Source organism: Macaca fascicularis, chromosome 7, assembly GCF_037993035.2.
Source record: "Macaca fascicularis isolate 582-1 chromosome 7, T2T-MFA8v1.1".
NCBI lineage: Eukaryota > Metazoa > Chordata > Mammalia > Primates > Cercopithecidae > Macaca > Macaca fascicularis.
In genome coordinates, this window is record NC_088381.1 from 63,700,383 (window position 1) to 63,722,191 (window position 21,809).

A 21,809-nucleotide genomic window follows, 5' to 3' on the forward strand; every position below is an offset into this window, starting at 1 on the left:
CCACGAAATACAGACGTAACTCTCTGCGATGAATTAACAGAACACTAAGCAATTTCTCAGAAAGCTTCTTTTCAGATTTCCTCTGAGGATACGTCCTTTTTCACAATAGCCCTCTATGGGCTTCCAAATATCACTTTGCCAATTTCAAAAGAACTGTCTTAGCGAAAGACTTCTTGAGTGGAAAGCTGTAACTCTGTGAGATGATTTCACAGAACCCAAAGAAGTTTCTCAGAAAACTTCTTTCTCTTCGTTATCGGAGGACATTTCCTTTGGCCCTGTAGTCTTCAAAGGGATCCGAAATATCTCTTCTCAGATTCCACAGAAATAAGGCAAGCAAAGAGATCCAAGAAATACAGATGTAACTCTCTGGGATGAATTAACAGAACACTAAGCAGTTTCTCAGAAAGCCTCTTTCCAGATTTCCTCTGAGGATATTTCCTTTTTCACCATAGACCTCTATGGGCTTCCAAATATCACTTTGCCAATTCCACAAGAACTGTCTTAGCGAAAGGCTTCTTGAGGGGAAAGCTGTAATTCTGTGAGATGATTTCCAAGAACACAAAGAAGTTTCTCAAAAAGCTTCTTTCTCTTTGTTAGCGGAGGATATTTCCTTTGGCCCCATAGTCTCCAAAGGGATCCGAAATATCTGTTTTCAGATTCCACAGAAATAAGGCTAGCAAAGAGATCCACGAAATACATATGTAATTCTGTGAGATGAATTAACAGAAGACTAAGCAGTTTCTCAGAAAGCTTCTGTCCAGATTTCCTCTGAGGATATTTCCTTTTTCACCATAGTCCTCTATGGGCTTCCAAATATCACTTTGCCAATTCCATAAGAACTGTCTTAGCGAAAGGCTTCTTGATGGGAAAGCTGTAACTCTGTGGTTGATTTCACAGAACACAAAGAAGTTTCTCAGAAAGCTTCTTTCTCTTTGTTATCGGAGGATATTTCATTTGGCCCTATAGTCTTCAAAGGGATCCGAAATATCTGTTCTCAGATTCCACAAAAATAAGGCTAGCAAAGAGATCCACGAAATACAGATGTAACTCTGTGAGATGAATTAACAGAACACTAAGCAGTTTCTCAGAAAGCTTCTTTCCAGATTTCATCTGAGGATATTTCTTTTTTCACCATAGCACTCTATTGGCTTCCAAATATCACTTTACCAATTCCACAAGAACTGTCTTAGCGAAAGGCTTCTTGAGAGGAAAGCTGTAACTCTGTGAGATGATTTCACAGAACACAAAGAAGTTTCTCAGAAAGCTTCTTTCTCTTTGTTATCGGAGGATATTTCCTTTGGCCCTATAGTCTCCAAAGAGATCCGAAATATCTGTTCTCAGATTTCATAGAAATAAGGCTAGCAAAGAGATCCAAGAATTACAGATGTAACTCTGTGAGATGAACTAACAGAACACTAAGCAGTTTCTCAGAAAGCTTGTTTCCAGATTTCATCTGAGGATATTTCCTTTTTCACCATATCCCTCTATGGGCTTCCAAATATCACTTTCCCAATTCCACAAGAAATGTCTTAGCGATAGGGTTCTTTAGGGGAAAGCAGTAACTCTGTGAGATGATTTCACAGAACACAAAGAAGTTTCTCAGAAAGCTTCTTTCTCTTTGTTATCGGAGGATATTTCCTTTGGCCCTATAGTCTTCAAAGGGATCGGAAATATCTGTTTTCAGATACCACAGAAATAAGGCTAGCAGAGAGATCCACGAAATACAGATGTAACTCTGTGAGATGAATTAACAGAACACTAAGCAGTTTCTCAGAAAGCTTCTTTCCAGATTTCATCTGAGGATATTTCCTTTTTCACGATAGACCTCTATGGGCTTCCAAATATCACTTTGCCAATTCCAAAAGAACTGTCTTAGCGAAAGGCTTCCTGAGGGGAAAGCTGTAACTCTGTGAGATGATTTCAAAGCACACAAAGAAGTTTCTCTAAAAGCTTCTTTCTCTTTGTTATCGGAGGATATTTCCTTTGGCCCTATAGTCTCCAAAGGGATCCGAAATATCTGTTCTCAGATTCCACAGATATAAGGCTAGCAAAGAGTTCCACGAAATACAGATGTAACTCTGTGAGATGAATTAACAGAACACTAAGCAGTTTCTGAGAAAGCTTCTTTCCAGATTTCCTCTGAGGATATTTCCTTTTTCACCATAGCCCTCTATGGGCTTCCAAATATCACTTTGCCAATTCCACAAGAACTGTCTTAGCGAAAGGCTTCTTGAGGGGAAAGCTGTAACTCTGTGAGTTGATTTCACAGAACACAAAGAAGTTTCTCAGAAAGCTTCTTTCTCTTTGTTATCGGAGGATATTTCCTTTGGCCTTATAGTTTTCAAAGGGATCCGAAATATCTGCTCTCGGAATCCACAGAAATAAGGCTAGCAAAGAGATCCACGAAATACAGATGTAACTCTGTGAGATGAATTAACAGAACACTAAGCAGTTTCTCAGAAAGCTTCTTTCCAGATTTCATCTGAGGATATTTCCTTTTTCACCATCGCCCTCTATGGGCTTCCAAATATCACTATGCCAATCCCACAAGAACTGTCTTCGCCAAAGGCTCCTTGAGGGGAAAGCTGTAACTCTGTGAGTTGACTTCACAGAACACAAAGAAGTTTCTCAGAAAGCTTCTTTCTCTTTGTTATCGGAGGATTTTTCCTTTGGCCCTATAGTCTTCAAAGGGATCCGAAGTAGCTGTTCTCAGATTCCACAGAAATAAGGCTAGCAAAGAGATCCACGAAATACAGATGTAACTCTGTGAGATGAAATAACAGAACCCTAAGCAGTTTCTCAGAAAGCTTCTTTCCAGATTTCCTCTGAGGATATTTCCTTTTTCACCATAGTCCTCTATGGGCTTCCAAATATCACTTTGCCAATTCCACAAGAACTGTCTTAGCGAAAGGATTCTTAATGGGAAAGCTGCAACTCTGTGGTTGATTTCACAGAACACAAAGAAGTTTCTCAGAAAGTTTCTTTCTCTTTGTTATCGGAGGATATTTCCTTTGGCCCTATAGTCTCCAAAGGGATCCGAAATATCTGTTTTCAGATTCCACAGAAATAAGGCTAGCAAAGAGATCCACGAAATACAGATGTAACACTGTGAGGTAAATTAACAGAACATTAAGCCGTTTCTCAGAAAGCTTCTTTCCAGATTTCATCTGAGGATATTTCCTTTTTCACAATAGCCCTCTAAGGGCTTCCAAATATCACTTTGCCAATTCCACAAGAAGTGTCTGAGTGAAAGCCTTCTAGAGGGGAAAGCTGTAACTCGGTGAGATGATTTCACAAAACCCAAAGAAGTTTCTCAAAAAGCTTCTTTCTCTTTGTTATCGGAGGATATTTCCTTTGGCCCTATAGTCTCCAAAGGGATCCGAAATATCTGTTCTCAGATTCCACAGAAATAAGGTTAACAAAGAGATCCACGAAATACACATGTAACTCTGTGAGATGAATTAACAGAACACTAAGCAGTTTCTCAGAAAGCTTCTTTGCAGATTTCCTCTGAGGATATTTCCTTTTTCTCCATAGCCCTCTATGGGCTTCCAAATATCACTTTGCCAATTCCACAAGAACTTTCTTAGCGAAAGGCTTCTTGAGGCGAAAGCTGTAACTCTGTGAGATGATTTCACAGAACATAAAGAAGTTTCTCAGAAAGCTTCTTTCTCTTTGTTATCGGAGGATATTTCCTTTGGCCCTATAGTCCTCAAAGGGATCCGAAATATCTGCTCTCAGATTCGACAGAAATAAGGCTAGCAAAGAGATCCACGAAATACAGACGTAACTCTCTGCGATGAATTAACAGTACACTAAGCAATTTCTCAGAAAGCTTCTTTTCAGATTTCCTCTGAGGATACGTCCTTTTTCACAATAGCCCTCTATGGGCTTCCATATATCACGTTGCCAATTTCACAAGAACTGTCTTAGCGAAAGGCTTCTTGAGGGGAAAGCTGTAACTCTGTGAAATGATTTCACAGAACCCAAAGAAGTTTCTCAGAAAACTTCTTTCTCTTCGTTATTGGAGGACATTTCCTTTGGCCCTATAGTCTTCAAAGGGATCCGAAATATCTGTTCTCTGATTTCACAGAAATAAGGCTAGCAAAGAGATCCAAGAAATACAGATGTAACTCTGTGAGATGAATTAACGGAACACTAAGCAGTTTCTCAGAAAGCCTCTTTATAGATTTCCTCTGAGGATATTTCCTTTTTCACCATAGCCCTCTATGGGCTTCCAAATATCACTTTGCCAATTCCACAAGAACTGTCTTAGCGAAAGGCTTCTTGAGGGGAAAGCTGTAACTCTGTGAGTTGATTTCACAGAACACCAAGAAGTTTCTCAGAAAGCTTCTTTCTCTTTGTTATCGGAGGAAATTTCCTTTGGCCCTACAGTCTTCAAAGGGATCCCAAATATCTGTTCTCAGATTCCACAGAAATAAGGCTAGCAAAGAGATCCACGAAATACAGACATGACTGTGTGAGATAAATTAACAGAACATTAAGCAGTTTCTCAGAAAGCTTCTTTCCAGATTTCCTCTGAGGATACGTCCTTTTTCACCATAGCCCTCTAATGTCTTCCAAATATCACGTTGCCAATTTCACAAGAACTGTCTTAGCGAAAGGCTTCTTGAGGGGAAAGCTGTAACTTTGTGAGATGATTTCACAGAACCCAAAGAAGTTTCTCAGAAAACTTCTTGCTCTTTGTTATGGGAGGATATTTCCTTTGGCCCTATAGTCTTCAAAGGGATCCGAAATATCTGTTCTCAGATTCCACAGAAATAAGGCTAGCAAAGAGATCCACGAAATAGAGATGTAACTCTGTGACATGAATTAACAGAACACTAAGCACTTTCTCAGAAAGCTTCTTTCCAGATTTCATCTGAGAATATTTCCTTTTTCACCATAGCCCTCTATGGGCTTCCAAATATCACTTTGCCAATTCCACAAGAACTGTCTTAGCGAAAGGCTTCTCGAGGGGAAAGCTTTAACTCTGTGAGTTGATTTCACAGAACACAAAGAAGTTTCTCAAGAAGCTTCTTTCTCTTTGTTATCGGAGGATATTTCCTTTGGCCCTATAGTCTCCAAAGGGATCCCAAATATCTGTTCTCAGATTCCACAGAAATAAGGCTAGCAAAGAGATCCACGAAATACAGATGTAACTCTGTGAGATGAATTAACAGAACACTAAGCAGTTTCTCAGAAAGCTTCTTTCCAGATTTCCTCTGAGGATCTTTCCTTTTTCACAATAGCCCTCTAAGGGCTTCCAAATATCACTTTGCCAATTCCACAAGAACTGTCTTAGCGAAAGGCTTCTTGAGGGGAAAGCTGTAAGTCTGTGAGTTGATTTCACAGAAGACAAAGAAGTTTCTCAGAAATCTTCTTTCTCTTTGTTATCGGAGGATATTTCCTTTGGCCCTATAGTCTCCAAAGGGATCCGAAATATCTGTTCTCAGATTCCACAGAAATAAGGCTAGCACAGAGATCCACGAAATACAGATATAACTCTGTGAGATGAACTAACAGAACACTAAGCAGTTTCTCAGAAAGCTTCCTTCCAAGTTTCATCTGAGGATATTTCCTTTTTCACCATAGCCCTCTATGGGCTTCCAAATATCACTTTGCCAATTCCACAAGAACTGTCTTAGCGAAAGGCTTCTTGAGGGGAAAGCTGTAACTCTGTGAGATGATATCACAGAACACAAAGAAGTTTCTCAGAAAGCTTCTTTCTCTTTGTTATCGGAGGATATTTCCTTTGGCCCTATAGCCTTCAAAGGGATCCGAAATATCTGTTCTCAGATTCCACAGAAATAAGGGTAGCAAAGAGATCCATGAAATACAGATGTAAATCTGTGAGATGAATTAACAGAACACTAAGCAGTTTCTCAGAAAGCTTCTTTCCAGATTTCATCTGAGGATATTTCCTTTTTCACCATAGCCCTCTATGGGCTTCCAAATATCACTTTGCCAATTCCACAAGAACTGTCTTAGCGAAAGGCTTCTTGAGGGGAAAGCTGTAACTCTGTGAGATGATTTCAAAGAACCCAAAGAAGTTTCTCAAAAAGCTTCTTTCTCTTTGTTATCGGAGGATATTTCCTTTGGCCCTATGGTCTCCAAAGGGATCCGAAATATCTGTTCTCAGATTCCACAGAAATAAGGCTAGCAAAGAGATCCACGAAATACAGATGTAACTCTGTGAGATGAATTAACAGAACACTAAGCAGTTTCTCAGAAAGCTTCTTTCCAGATTTCATGTGAGGATATTTCCTTTTTCACCATAGCCCTCTATGGGCTTCCAAATATCACTTTGCCAATTCCACAAGAACTGTCTTAGCGAAAGGCTTCTTGAGGGGAAAGCTGTAACTCTGTGAGTTGATTTCATAGAACACAAAGAAGGTTCTCAGAAAGCTTCTTTCTCTTGGTTATCGGAGGATATTTCCTTTGGCACTATAGTATTCAAAGGGATCCGAAATATCTGTTCTCAGATTCCACAGAAATAAGGGTAGCAAAGAGATCCACGAAATACAGATGTAACTCTGTGAGATGAATTAACAAAACACTAAGCAGTTTCTCAGAAAGCTTCTTTCCAGATTTCCTCTGAGGATATTTCCTTTTTCACCATAATCCTCTATGGGCTTCCAAATATCACTTTGCCAATTCCACAAGAACTGTCTTAGAGAAAGGCTTCTTGAGGGGAACGCTGTAACTCTGTGAGTTGATTTCACAGAACACAAAGAAGTTTGTTAGAAAGCTTCTTTCTCTTTGTTATCGGAGGATATTTCCTTTGGCCCTATAGTCTTCAAAGGGATCCGAAATATCTGTTCTCAGATTCCACAGAAATAAGGCTAGCAAAGAGATCCACGAAATACAGATGTAACTCTGTGAGATAAATTAACAGAACACTAAGCAGTTTCTCAGAAAGCTTCTTTCCAGATTTCATCTGAGGATATTTCCTTTTTCACCATAGCCCTCTATGGGCTTCCATATATCACTTTGCCAATTCCACAAGAACTGTCTTAGCGAAAGGCTTCTTGAGGGGAAAGCTGTAACTCTGTGAGATGATTTCACAGAACCCAAAGAAGTTTCTCAAAAAGCTTCTTTCTCTTTGTTATCGGAGAATATTTCCTTTGGCCCTATAGTCTCCAAAGGGATCCGAAATATCTGTTCTCAGATTCCACAGAAATAAGGCTAGCATAGAGATCCACGAAATACAGATGTAACTCTGTGAGATGAATTAACAGAATAGTCAGCAATTTCTCAGAAAGCTTCTTTCCAGATTTCCTCTGAGGATATTTCCTTTTTCACCATAGCCCTCTATGGGCTTCCAAATATCACTTTGCCAGTTCCACAAGAACTGTCTTAGCGAAAGGCTTCTTGAGGGGAAGCTGTAACTCTATGAGTTGATTTCACAGAACACAAAGAAGTTTCTCAGATAGCTTCTTCCTCTTTGTTATCGGAGGATATTTCCTTTGGCCCTATAGTCTTCAAAGGGATCCGAAATATCTGTTCTCAGATTCCACAGAAATAAGGCTTGCAAAGAGATCCACGAAATACACATGTAACTCTGTGAGATGAACTAACAGAACACTAAGCAGTTTCTCAGAAAACTTCTTTCCAGATTTCCCCTGAGGACATTTCCTTTTTCACCATAGCCCTCTATGGGCTTCCAAATATCACTTTGCCAATTCCACAAGAACTGTCTTAGCGAAAGGCTTCTTGAGGGGAAAGCTGTAACTCTGTGAGTTGATTTCACAGAACACAAAGAAGTTTCTCAGAAAGCTTCTTTCTCTTTGTTATCGGAGGATATTTCCTTTGGCCCTATAGTCTTCAAAGGGATCCGAAATATCTGTTCTCAGATTCCACAGAAATAAGGCTAGCAAAGAGATCCATGAAATACAGATGTACCTGTGTGAGATGACCTAACAGAACACTAACCAGTTTCTCAGAAAGCTTCTTTCCAGATTTCCTCTGAGGACATTTTCTTTTTCACCATAGCCCTCTAAGGGCTTCCAAATATCACTTTTCCAATTCCACAAGAACTGTCTTAGCGAAAGGCTTCTTGAGGGGAAAGCTGTAACTCTGTGAGATGATTTCAAAGAACACAAAGAAGTTTCTCAAAAAGCTTCTTTCTGTTTGTTATCGGAGGATATTTCCTTTGGCCCTATAGTCTCCAAAGGGATCCGAAATATCTGTTCTCAGATTCCACAGAAATAAGGCTAGCAAAGAGATCCACGAAATACAGATGTAACTCTGTGAGATGAAATAACAGAACACTAAGCAGTTTCTCAGAAATCTTCTTTCCAGATTTCATCTGAGGATATTTCCTTTTTCACCATAGCCCTCTATGGGCGTCCAAATATCACTTTGCCAATTCCACAAGAACTGTCTTAGCGAAAGGCTTCTTGAGGGGAAAGCTGTAACTCTGTGAGATGATTTCAAAGAACACAAAGAAGTTTCTCAAAAAGCTTCTTTCTCTTTGTTATCGGAGGATATTTCCTTTGGCCCTATAGTCTTCAAAGGGATCCGAAATATCTGTTCTCAGATTCCACAGAAATAAGACTAGCAAAGAGATCCACGAAATACAGATGTAACTCTGTGAGATGAACTAACAGAACACTAAGCAGTTTCTCAGAAAGCTTCTTTCCAGGTTTCATCTGAGGATATTTCCTTTTTCACCATCGCCCTCTATGGGCTTCCAAATATCACTTTGCCAATTCCACAGGAACTGTCTTAGCGAAAGGCTTCTTGAGGGGAAAGCTGTAACTCTGTGAGATGATTTCACAGAACACAAAGAAGTTTCTCAGAAAGCTTCTTTCTCTTTGTTATCGGAGGATATTTCCTTTGGCCCTATAGTCTTCAAAGGGTCCGAAATATCTGTTCTCAGATTCCCCAGAAATAAGGCTAGCAAAGAGATCCACGAAATACAGATGTAACTCTGTGAGATGAATTAACAGAACACTAAGCAGTTTCTCAGAAACTTCTTTCTAGATTTCCTCTGAGGATATTTCCTTTTTCACCATTGCCATCTATGGGCTTCCAAATATCACTTTGCCAATTCCACAAGAACTGTCTTAGCGAAAGGATTCTTGAGGGGAAAGCTGTAACTCTGTTAGTTGATTTCACAGAACACAAAGAAGTTTCTCAGAAAGCGTCTTTCTCTTTGTTATCGGAGGATATTTCCTTTGGCCCTATAGTCTCCAAAGGGATCCGAAATATCTGTTCTCAGATTCCACAGAAATAAGGCTAGCAAAGAGTTCCACGAAATACAGATATAACTCTGTGAGATGAATTAACAGAACACTAAGCAGTGTCTCAGAAACCTTCCTTCCAGATTTCCTGTGAGGATATTTCCTTCTTCACCATCGCCCTCTATGGGCTTCCAAATATCACTTTGCGAATTCCACAAGAACTGTCTTAGCGAAAGGCTTCTTGAGGGGAAAGCTGTAACTCTGTGAGATGATTTCACAGAACACAAAGAAGTTTCTCAGAAAGCTTCTTTCTCTTTGTTATCAGAGGATATTTCCTTTGGCCCTATAGTCTCCAAAGGGATCCGAAATATCTGTTCTCAGATTCCACAGAAATAAGGCTAGCAAAGAGATCCACGAAATACACACATGTACCTCTGTGAGATGAATTAACAGAACACTAAGCAGTTTCTCTGAAAGCTTCTTTGCAGATTTCCTCTGAGGATATTTCCTTTTTCACCATAGCCCTCTATGGTCTTCCAAATATCACTTTGCCAATTCCACAAGAACTTTCTTAGCGAAAGGCTTCTTGAGGGGAAAGCTGTAACTCTGTGAGATGATTTCACAGAACATAAAGAAGTTTCTCAGAAAGCTTCTTTCTCTTTGTTATCGGAGGATATTTCGTTTGGCCCTATAGTCCTCAAAGGGATCCGAAATATCTGTTCTCAGATTCCACAGAAATAAGGCTAGCAAAGAGATCCACGAAATACAGACGTAACTCTCTGCGATGAATTAACAGAACACTAAGCAATTTCTCAGAAAGCTTCTTTTCAGATTTCCTCTGAGGATACGTCCTTTTTCACAATAGCCCTCTAAGGGCTTCCAAATATCACGTTGCCAATTTCTCAAGAACTGTCTTAGCGAAAGGCTTCTTGAGGGGAAAGCTGTAACTCTGTGAAATGATTTCACAGAACCCAAAGAAGTTTCTCAGAAAACTTCTTTCTCTTCGTTATCGGAGGACATTTCCTTTGGCCCTATAGTCTTCAAAGGGATCCGAAATATCTGTTCTCTGATTCCACAGAAATAAGGCTAGCAAAGAGATCCACGAAATACAGATGTAACTCTGTGAGTGGAAATTACACATCACAGAGCAGTTTCTCAGAAAGCTTCTTTCCAGATTTCATCTGAGGATATTTCCTTTTTCACCATAGCCCTCTATGGCCTTCAAAATATCACTTTGTCAATTCCGCAAGAACTGTCTTAGCGAAAGGCTTCTTGAGGGGAAAGCTGTAACTCTGTGAGATGATTTCACAGAACACAAAGAAGTTTCTCAGAAAGCTTCTTTATCTTTGTTATCGGAGGAAATTTCCTTTGGCCCTACATTCTTCAAAGGGATCCGAAATATCTCTTCTCAGATTCCACAGAAATAAGGCTAGCAAAGAGATCCACGAAATACAGATGTAACTCTGTGAGATGAATGAACAGAACTGTAAGCAGTTTCTCAGAAAGCTTCTTTCCCGATTTCATCTGAGGATATTTCATTTTTCAACATAGCCCACTATGGGCTTCCAAATATCACTTTGCCAATTCCACAAGAACTGTCCTAGCGAAAGGCTTCTTGAGGGGAAAGCTGTAACTCTGTGAGATGATTTCATGGAACACAAAGAAGTTTCTCAGAAAGCTTCTTTTTCTTTGTTATCGGAGGATATTTCCTTTGGCCCAATAGTCTACAAAGGGATCCGAAATATCTGTTCTCAGATTCCACAGAAATAAGGGTAGCAAAGAGATCCACGAAATACAGATGTAACTCTGTGAGATGAATGAACAGAACACTACGTAGTTTCTCAGAAAGCTTCTTTCCAGATTTCATCTGTGAATATTTCCTTTTTCACCATAGCCCACTACGGGCTTCCAAATATCACTTTGCCAATTCCACAAGAACTGTCTGAGCCAAAGGCTTCTTGAGGGGAAAGTTGTAACTCTGTGAGATGATTTCAAAGAACACAAAGAAGTTTCTCAGAAAGCTTCTATCTCTTTGTTATCCGAAGATATTTCCTTTGGCCCTATAGTCATCAAAGGGATCCGAAATATCTGTTCTCAGATTCCACAGAAATAAGGCTAGCAAACAGATCCACGATATACAGGTGTAACTCTGTGAGTGGAAGTCACGCATCACAGAGCAGTTTCTCAGAAAGCTTCTTTCCAGATTTCATCTGAGGATATTTCCTTTTTCACCATAGCCCTCTATGGGCTTCCAAATATCACTTTGCCAATTCCACAAGAACTGTCTTAGCGAAAGGCTTCTTGAGGGGAAGGCTGTAACTCTGTGAGTTGATTTCACAGAACACAAAGAAGTTTCTCAGAAAGCTTCTTTCTCTTTGTTATCCGAGGATATTTCCTTTGGCCCTATAGTCTTCAAAGGGATCCGAAATATCTCTTCTCAGATTCCACAGAAATAAGGCTAGCAAAGAGATCCACGAAATACAGATGTAAATCTGAGAGATGAATGAACAGAACTGTAAGCAGTTTCTCAGAAAGCTTCTTTCCCGATTTCATCTGAGGATACTTCCTTTTTCAACATAGTCCTCTATGGGCTTCCAAATATCACTTTGCCAATTCCACAAGAACTGTCTTAGCGAAAGGCTTCTTGAGGAGAAAGCTGTATGTCTGTGATTTGATTCCACAGAACACAAAGAAGTTTCTCAGAAAGCTTCTTTCTCTTTGTTATCGGAGGATATTTCCTTTGGCCCTATAGTCTTCAAAGGGATCCGAAATATCTGTTCTCAGATTCCACAGAAATAAGGCTAGCAAAGAGATCCACGAAATACAGATGTAACTCTGTGAATGGAAGTCACACATCACAGAGCAGTTTCTCAGAAAGCTTCTTTCCAGATTTCATCTGAGGATATTTCCTTTTTCACCATAGCCCTCTATGGGCTTCCAAATATCACTTTGCTAATTCCTCAAGAACTGTCTTAGCGAAAGTCTTCTTGAGGGGAAAGCTGTAACTCTGTGAGATGATGTCACAGAACACAAAGAAGTTTCTCAGAAAGCTTCTTTCTCTTTGTTATCGGAGGATATTTCCTTTGGCCCTATAGTCTTCAAAGGGATCCGAAATATCTGTTCTCAGATTCCACAGAAACTCGGCTAGCAAAGAGATCCACGAAATACAGATGTAACTCTGTGAGATGAACTAACAGAACACTAAGCAGTTTCTCAGAAAGCTTCTTTCCAGATTTCCTCTGAGGATATTTCCTTTTTCACCATCGCCCTCTATGGGCTTCCAAATGTCACTTTGCCAATTCCACAAGAACTTTCTTAGCGAAAGGCTTCTGGAGGGAAAAGTTGTAACTCTGTGAGTTGATTTCACAGAACACAAAGAAGTTTCTCAGAAAGCTTCTTTCTCTTTCTTATCGGAGGATATTTCCTTTGGTCCTATAGTCTCCAAAGGGATCCAAAATATCTGTTCTCAGATTCCACAGAAATAAGGCTAGCAAAGAGATCCACGAAATACAGATGTAACTCTGTGAGATGAATTAACAGAACACTAATCAGTTTCTCAGAAAGCTTCTTTCCAGATTTCATCTGAGGATATTTCCTTTTTCACCATCGCCCTCTATGGGCTTCCAAATATCACTTTGCCAATTCCACAAGAACTGTCTTAGCGAAAGGCTTCTTGAGGGGAAAGCTGTAACTCTGTGAGGTGATTTCGCAGAACCCAAAGGAGTTTCTCAGAAAGCTTCTTTCTCTGTGTTATCGGAGGATATTTCCTTTGGCCCTATAGTCTCCAAAGGGATCCGAAATGTGTGTTCTCAGATTCCACAGAAATAAGGCTAGCAAAGAGATCCACGATATACAGATGTAACTCTGTGAGATGAACTAAGAGAACACTAAGCAGTTTCTCAGAAAGCTTCTTTCCAGATTTCATCTTTGGATATTTCCTTTTTCACCATAGCCCTCTATGGGCTTCCAAATATCACTTTGCCAATTCCACAAGAACTGTCTTAGCGAAAAGTTTCTTGAGGGGAAAGCTGTAACTCTGTGAGATGATTTCACAGAACACAAAGAAGTTTCTCAGAAAGCTTCTTTCTCTTTGTTATCGGAGGATAATTCCTTTGGCCCTATAGACTTCAAAGGGATCCGAAATATCTGTTGTCAGATTCCACAGAAATAAGGCTAGCAAAGAGATCCACGAAATACAGATGTAACTCTGTGAGATGAATTAACAGAACAGTAAGCCGTTTCTCAGAAAGCTTCTTTCCAGATTTCCTCTGTGGATATTTCCTTTTTCACCATAGCCCTCTATGGGCTTCCAAATATCACTTTGCCAATTCCACAAGAACTGTCTTAGCGAAAGGCTTCCTAGGGGAAATCTGTAACACTGTGAGATGATTTCACAGAACACAAAGAAGTTTCTCAAAAAGCTTCTTTCTCTTTCTTATCGGAGGATATTTCCTTTGGCCCTATAGTCTCCAAAGGGATCCGAAATATCTGTTCTCAGATTTCACAGAAATAAGGCTAGCAAAGAGATCCACGAAATACCGATGTAACTCTGTGAGATGAATTAACAGAACACTAAGAAGTTTCTGAGAAAGCTTCTTTCCAGATTTCCTCTGAGGATATTTCCTTTTTCACCATAGCCCTCTATGGGCTTCCAAATAATACTTTGCCAATTCCACAAGAACTGTCTTAGCGAAAGGCTTCTTGAGGGGAAAGCTGTAACTCTGTGAGTTGATTTCACAGAACACAATGAAGTTTCTCAGAAAGCTTCTTTCTCTTTGTTATCGGAGGATATTACCTTTGGCCCTATAGTCTTCAAAGGGATCCGAAATATCTGTTCTCAGATTCCACAGAAAAAAGGCTAGCAAAGAGATCCACGAAATACAGATGTAACTCTGTTAGATAAATTAACAGAACACGAAGCAGTTTCTCAGAAAGCTTCTTTCCAGATTTCCTCTGAGGATATTTCCTTTTTCACGTAGACCTCTATGGGCTTCCAAATATCACTTTGCCAATTCCACAAGAACTGTCTTAGAGAAAGGCTTCTTGAGGGGAATGCTGTAACTCTGTGAGTTGATTTCACAGAACACAAAGAAGTTTCTCAGAAAGCTTCTTTCTCTTTGTTATGGGAGGATATTTCCTTTGGCCCTATAGTCCTCAAAGGGATCCGAAATTTCTGTTCTCAGATTCCACAGAAATAATGCCAGCAAAGAGATCCACGAAATACACATGTAACGCTGTGAGATGAATTAACAGAACACTAAGCAGTTTCTCAGAAAGCTTCTTTCCAGATTTCCTCTGAGGATATTTCCTTTTTCACCATCGCCCTCTATGGGCTTCCAAATATCACTTTGCCAATTCCACAAGAACTGTCTTAGCGAAAGGCTTCTTGAGGGGAAAGCTGTAACTCTGTGAGATGATTTCACAGAACCCAAAGGAGTTTCTCAGAAAGCTTCTTTCTCTTTGTTATCGGAGGATATTTCCTTTGGCCCTATAGTCTCCAAAGGTGTCCGAAATGTGTGTTCTCAGATTCCACAGAAATAAGGCTAGCAAAGAGATCCACGAAATACAGATGTAACTCTGTGAGATGAACTAACAGAACACTAAGCAGTTTCTCAGAAAGCTTCTTTCCAGATTTCCTCTGAGGATATTTCCTTTTTCACCATAGCCCTGTATGGGCTTCCAAATATCACTTTGCCAATTCCACAAGAACTGTCTTAGCGAAAAGTTTCTTGAGGGGAAAGCTGTAACTCTGTGAGATGATTTCACAGAACACAAAGAAGTTTCTCAGAAAGCTTCTTTCTCTTTGTTATCGGAGGATAATTCCTTTGGCCCTATAGACTTCAAAGGGATCCGAAATATCTGTTCTCAGATTCCACAGAAATAAGGCTAGCAAAGAGATCCACGAAATACAGATGTAACTCTGTGAGATGAATTAACAGAACAGTAAGCCGTTTCTCAGAAAGCTTCTTTCCAGATTTCCTCTGTGGATATTTCCTTTTTCACCATAGCCCTCTATGGGCTTCCAAATATCACTTTGCCAATTCGACAAGAACTGTCTTAGCGAAAGGCTTCCTAGGGGAAATCTGTAACACTGTGAGATGATTTCAGAGAACACAAAGAAGTTTCTCAAAAAACTTCTTTCTCTTTCTCATCGGAGGATATTTCCTTTGGCCCTATAGTCTCCAAAGGGATCCGAAATATCTGTTCTCAGATTCCACAGAAATAAGGCTAGCAAAGAGATCCACGAAATACAGATGTAACTCTGTGAGACGAATTAACAGAACACTAAGCACTTTCTGAGAAAGCTTCTTTCCAGATTTCCTCTGAGGATATTTCCTTTTTCTCCGTAGCCCTCTATGGGCTTCCAAATAATTCTTTGCCAATTCCACAAGAACTGTCTTAGCGAAAGGCTTCTTGAGGTGAAAGCTGTAACTCTGTGAGTTGATTTCACAGAACACAAAGAAGTTTCTCAGAAAGCTTCTTTCTCTTTGTTATCGGAGGATATTACCTTTGGCCCTATAGTCTTCAAAGGGATCCGAAATATCTGTTCTCAGATTCCACAGAAATAAGGCTAGCAAAGAGATCCACGAAATGCAGATGTAACTCTGTTAGATAAATTAACAGAACACGAAGCTGTTTCTCAGAAAGCTTCTTTCCAGATTTTCTCTGAGGATATTTCCTTTTTCACCATAGCCCTCTATGGGCTTCCAAATATCACTTTGCCAATTCCACAAGAACTGTCTTAGCGAAAGGCTTCTTGAGGGGAAAGCTGTAACTCTGTGAGTTGATTTCACCGAACACAAAGAAGTTTCTCAGAAAGCTTCTTTCTCTTTGTTATCGGAGGATATTTCCTTTGGCCCTATAGTCTCCAAAGGGATCCGAAATATCTGTTCTCAGATTCCACAGAAATAAGGCTAGCAAAGAGATCCACGAAATACAGATGTAACTCTGTGAGATGAATTAACAGAACACTAAGCAGTTTCTGAGAAAGCTTCTTTCCAGATTACATCTGAGGATATTTCCTTTTTCACCATCGCCCTCTATGGGCTTCCAAATATCACTTTGCCAATTCCAAAAGAACTGTCTTATCGAAAGGCTTCTTGAGGGGAAAGCTGTAACTCTGTGAGTTGATTTCACAGAACACAAAGAAGTTTCTGAGAAAGCTTCTTTCTCTTTGTTATCGGAAGATATTTCCTTTGGCCCTATAGTCTTCAAAGGGATCCGAAATATCTGTTCTCAGATTCCACAGAAATAATGCTAGCAAAGAGATCCACGAAATACACATGTAACGCTGTGAGATAAATTAACAGAACACTAAGCAGTTTCTCAGAAAGCTTCTTTCCAGATTTCCTCTGAGGATATTTCCTTTTTCACCATAGCCCACTATGGGCTTCCAAATATCACTTTGCCAATTCCACAAGAACCGTCTTAGAAAGAGGCTTCATGAGGGGAAAGCTGTAACTCTGTGAGATGATTTCACAGAACCCAAAGAAGTTTCTCAAAAAGCTTCTTTCTCTTTGTTATCGGAGGATATTTCCTTTGGCCCTATAGTCTCCAAAGGGATCCGAAATATCTGTTCTCAGATTCCACAGAAATAAGGCTAGCAAAGAGATCCACGAAATACAGATGTAACTCTGTGAGATAAATTAACAGAACACTAAGCAGTTTCTCAGAAAGCTTCTTTCCAGATTTCCTCTGAGGCTATTTCATTTTTCACCATACCCCTCTATGAGCTTCCAAATATCACTTTGCCAATTCCACAAGAACTGTCTTAGCGAAAGGCTTCTTGAGGGAAAAGTTGTAACTCTGTGAGTTGATTTCACAGAACACAAAGAAGATTCTCAGAAAGCTTCTTTCTCTTTGTTATCGGAGGATATTTCCTTTGGCCCTATAGTCTTCAAAGGGATCCGAAATATCTGTTCTCAGATTCCACAGAAATAAGGCTAGCAAAGAGATCCACGAAATACAGATGTAACTCTGTGAGATGAACTAACAGAACACTAAGCCGTTTCTCAGAAAGCTTCTTTCCAGATTTCATCTAAGGATATTTCCTTTTTCACCATAGCCCTCTATGGGTTTCCAAATATTACTTTGCCAATTCGACAAAAACTGTCTTAGCGAAAGGCTTCGAAGGGGAAATCTGTAACTCTGTGAGATGATTTCACAGAACCCAAAGAAGTTTCTCAAAAAGCTTCTTTCTCTTTCTTATTGGAGGATATTTCCTTTGGCCCTATAGTCTCCAAAGGGATCCGAAATATCTGTTCTCAGATTCCACAGAAATAAGGCTAGCAAAGAGATCCACGAAATACAGATGTAACTCTGTGAGATGAATTAATAGAACATTAAGCAGTTTCTGAGAAAGCTTCTTTCCAGATTTCATCTGAGGATATTTCCTTTTTCACCATAGCCCTCTATGGGCTTCCAAATATCACTTTGCCAATTCCACAAGAACTGTCTTAGCGAAAGGCTTCTTGAGGGGAAAGCTGTAACTCTGTGAGATGATTTCACAGAACCCAAAGGAGTTTCTCAGAAAGCTTCTTTCTCTGTGTTATCGGAGGATATTTCCTTTGGCCCTATAGTCTCCAAAGGGATCCGAAATGTGTGTTCTCAGATTCCACAGAAATAAGGCTAGCAAAGAGATCCACGAAATACAGATGTAACTCTGTGAGATGAACTAACAGAACACTAAGCAGTTTCTCAGAAAGCTTCTTTCCAGATTTCATCTGAGGATATTTCCTTTTTCACCATAGCCCTCTATGGGCTTCCAAATATCACTTTGCCAATTCCAAAAGAACTGTCTTAGCGAAAGGCTTCCTAGGGGAAATCTGTAACACTGTGAGATGATTTCACAGAACACAAAGAAGTTTCTCAAAAAGCTTCTTTCTCTTTGTTATCGGAGGATATTTCCTTTGGCCCTATAGTCTCCAAAGGGATCCGAAATATCTGTTCTCAGATTCCACAGAAATAAGGCTAGCAAAGAGATCCACGAAATACAGATGTAACTCTGTGAGATGAATTAACAGAACACTAAGCAGTTTCTCAGAAAGCTTCTTTCCAGATTTCCTCTGAGGATATTTCCTTTTTCACCGTAGCCCTCTATGGGCTTCCAAATAATACTTTGCCAATTCCACAAGAACTGTCTTAGCGAAAGGCTTCTTGAGAGGAAAGCTGTAACTCTGTGAGTTGATTTCACAGAACACAAAGAAGTTTCTCAGAAAGCTTCTTTCTCTTTGTTATCGGAGGATATTACCTTTGGCCCTATAGTCTTCAAAGGGATCCGAAATATCTGTTCTCAGATTCCACAGAAATAAGGCTAGCAAAGAGATCCACGAAATACAGATGTAACTCTTTTAGATAAATTTACAGAACACGAAGCAGTTTCTCAGAAAGCTTCTTTCCAGATTTCCTCTGAGGATATTTCCTTTTTCACCATAGCCCTCTATGGGCTTCCAAATATCACTTTGCCAATTCCACAAGAACTGTCTTAGCGAAAGGCTTCTTGAGGGGAAAGCTGTAACTCTGTGAGTTGATTTCACAGAACCCAAAAAGTTTCTCAGAATGCTTCTTTCTCTTTGTTATCGGAGGATATTTCCTTTGGCCCTATAGTCTCCAAAGGGATCCGAAATATCTGTTCTCAGATTCCACAGAAATAAGGCTAGCAAAGAGATCCACGAAATACAGATGTAACTCTGTGAGATGAATTAACAGAACACTAAGCAGTTTCTCAGAAAGCTTCTTTCCAGATTTCATCTGAGGACATTTCCTTTTTCACCATAGTCCTCTATGGGCTTCCAAATATCACTTTGCCAATTCCACAAGAACTGTCTTAGCGAAAGGCTTCTTGAGGGGAATGTTGTAACTCTGTGAGATGATTTCACAGAGCACAAAGAAGTTTCTCAAAAAGCTTCTTTCTCTTTGTTATCGGAGGATATTTCCTTTGGCCCTATAGTCTCCAAAGGGATCCGAAATATCTGTTCTCAGATTCCACAGAAATAAGGCTAGCAAAGAGATCCACGAAATACAGATGTAACTCTGTGAGATGAATTAATAGAACATTAAGCAGTTTCTCAGAAAGCTTCTTTCCAGATTTCATCAGAGGATATTTCCTTTTTCACCATCGCCCTCTATGGGCTTCCAAATATCACTTTGCCAATTCCACAAGAACTGTCTTAGCGAAAGGCTTCTTTAGGGGAAAGCTGTAACTCTGTGAGATGATTTCACAGAACCCAAAGGAGTTTCTCAGAAAGCTTCTTTCTCTGTGTTATCGGAGGATATTTCCTTTGGCCCTATAGTCTCCAAAGGGATCCGAAATGTGGTTCTCAGATTCCACAGAAATAAGGCTAGCAAAGAGATCCACGATATACAGATGTAACTCTGTGAGATGAACTAAGAGAACACTAAGCAGTTTCTCAGAAAGCTTCTTTCCAGATTTCATCTTTGGATATTTCCTTTTTCACCATAGCCCTCTATGGGCTTCCAAATATCACTTTGCCAATTCCACAAGAACTGTCTTAGCGAAAAGTTTCTTGAGGGGAAAGCTGTAACTCTGTGAGATGATTTCACAGAACACAAAGAAGTTTCTCAGAAAGCTTCTTTCTCTTTGTTATCGGAGGATAATTCCTTTGGCCCTATAGACTTCAAAGGGATCCGAAATATCTGTTGTCAGATTCCACAGAAATAAGGCAAGCAATGAGATCCACGAAATACAGATGTAACTCTGTGAGATGAATTAACAGAACAGTAAGCCGTTTCTCAGAAAGCTTCTTTCCAGATTTCCTCTGTGGATATTTCCTTTTTCACCATAGCCCTCTATGGGCTTCCAAATATCACTTTGCCAATTCCACAAGAACTGTCTTAGCGAAAGGCTTCCTAGGGGAAATCTGTAACACTGTGAGATGATTTCACAGAACACAAAGAAGTTTCTCAAAAAGCTTCTTTCTCTTTGTTATCGGAGGATATTTCCTTAGGCCCTATAGTCTCCACAGGGATCCGAAATATCTGTTCTCAGATTCCACAGAAATAAGGCTAGCAAAGATATCCACGAAATACAGATGTAACTCTGTGAGATGAATTAACAGAACCCTAAGAAGTTTCTGAGAAAGCTTCTTTCCAGATTTCCTCTGAGGATATTTCCTTTTTCACCATAGCCCTCTATGGGCTTCCAAATAATACTTTGCCAATTCCACAAGAACTGTCTTAGCGAAAGGCTTCTTGAGGGGAAAGCTGTAACTCTGTGAGTTGATTTCACAGAACACAAGTAGTTTCTCAGAAAGCTTCTTTCTCTTTGTTATGGGAGGATATTTCCTTTGGCCCTATAGTACTCAAAGGGATCCGAAATTTCTGTTCTCAGATTCAACAGAAATAAGGCTAGCAAAGAGATCCACGAAATACAGATGTAACTCTGTGAGATGAATTAACAGAACACCAAGCAGTTTCTCAGAAAGCTTCTTTCCAGATTTCATCTGAGGATATTTCCTTTTTCACCATAGCCGTTTATGGGCTTCCAAATATCACTTTGACAATTCCACAAGAACTGTCTTAGCGAAAGTCTTCTTGAGGGGAACGCTGTAACTCTGTGAGTTGATTTCACAGAACACAAAGAAGTTTCTCAGAAAGCTTCTTTCTCTTTGTTATCGGAGGATATTTCCTTTGGCCCTATAGTCTCCAAAGGGATCCGAAATATCTGTTCTCAGATTCCACAGAAATAATGCTAGCAAAGAGATCCACGAAATACAGATGTAACTCTGTGAGATGAATTAACAGAACACCAAGCAGTTTCTCAGAAAGCTTCTTTCCAGATTTCATCAGAGGATATTTCCTTTTTCACCATCGCCCTCTATGGGCTTCCAAATATCACTTTGCCAATTCCAAAAGAACTGTCTTATCGAAAGGCTTCTTGAGGGGAAAGCTGTAACTCTGTGAGTTGATTTCACAGAACACAAAGAAGTTTCTCAGAAAACTTCTTTCGCTTTGTTATCGGAGGATATTTCCTTTGGCCCTATAGTCTTCAAAGGGATCCGAAATATCTGTTCTCAGATTCCACAGAAATAATGCTAGCAAAGAGATCCACGAAATACAGATGTAACGCTGTGAGATAAATTAACAGAACACTAAGCAGTTTCTCAGAAAGCTTCTTTCCAGATTTCCTCTGAGGATATTTCCTTTTTCACCATAGCCATCTATGGGCTTCCAAATATCACTTTGCCAATTCCACAAGAACTGTCTTAGCGAAAAGTTTCTTGAGGGGAAAGCTGTAACTCTGTAAGATGATTTCACAGAACACAAAGAAGTTTCTCAGAAAGCTTCTTTCTCTTTGTTATCGGAGGATAATTCCTTTGGCCCTATAGACTTCAAAGGGATCCGAAATATCTGTTCTCAGATTCCACAGAAATAAGGCTAGCAAAGAGATCCACGAAATACAGATGTAACTCTGTGAGATGAATTAACAGAACACTAAGCCGTTTCTCAGAAGGCTTCTTTCCAGATTTCCTCTGTGGATATTTCCTTTTTCACCATAGCCCTCTATGGGCTTCCAAATATCACTTTGCCAATTCCACAAGAACTGTCTTAGCGAAAAGTTTCTTGAGGGGAAAGCTGTAACTCTGTGAGATGATTTCACAG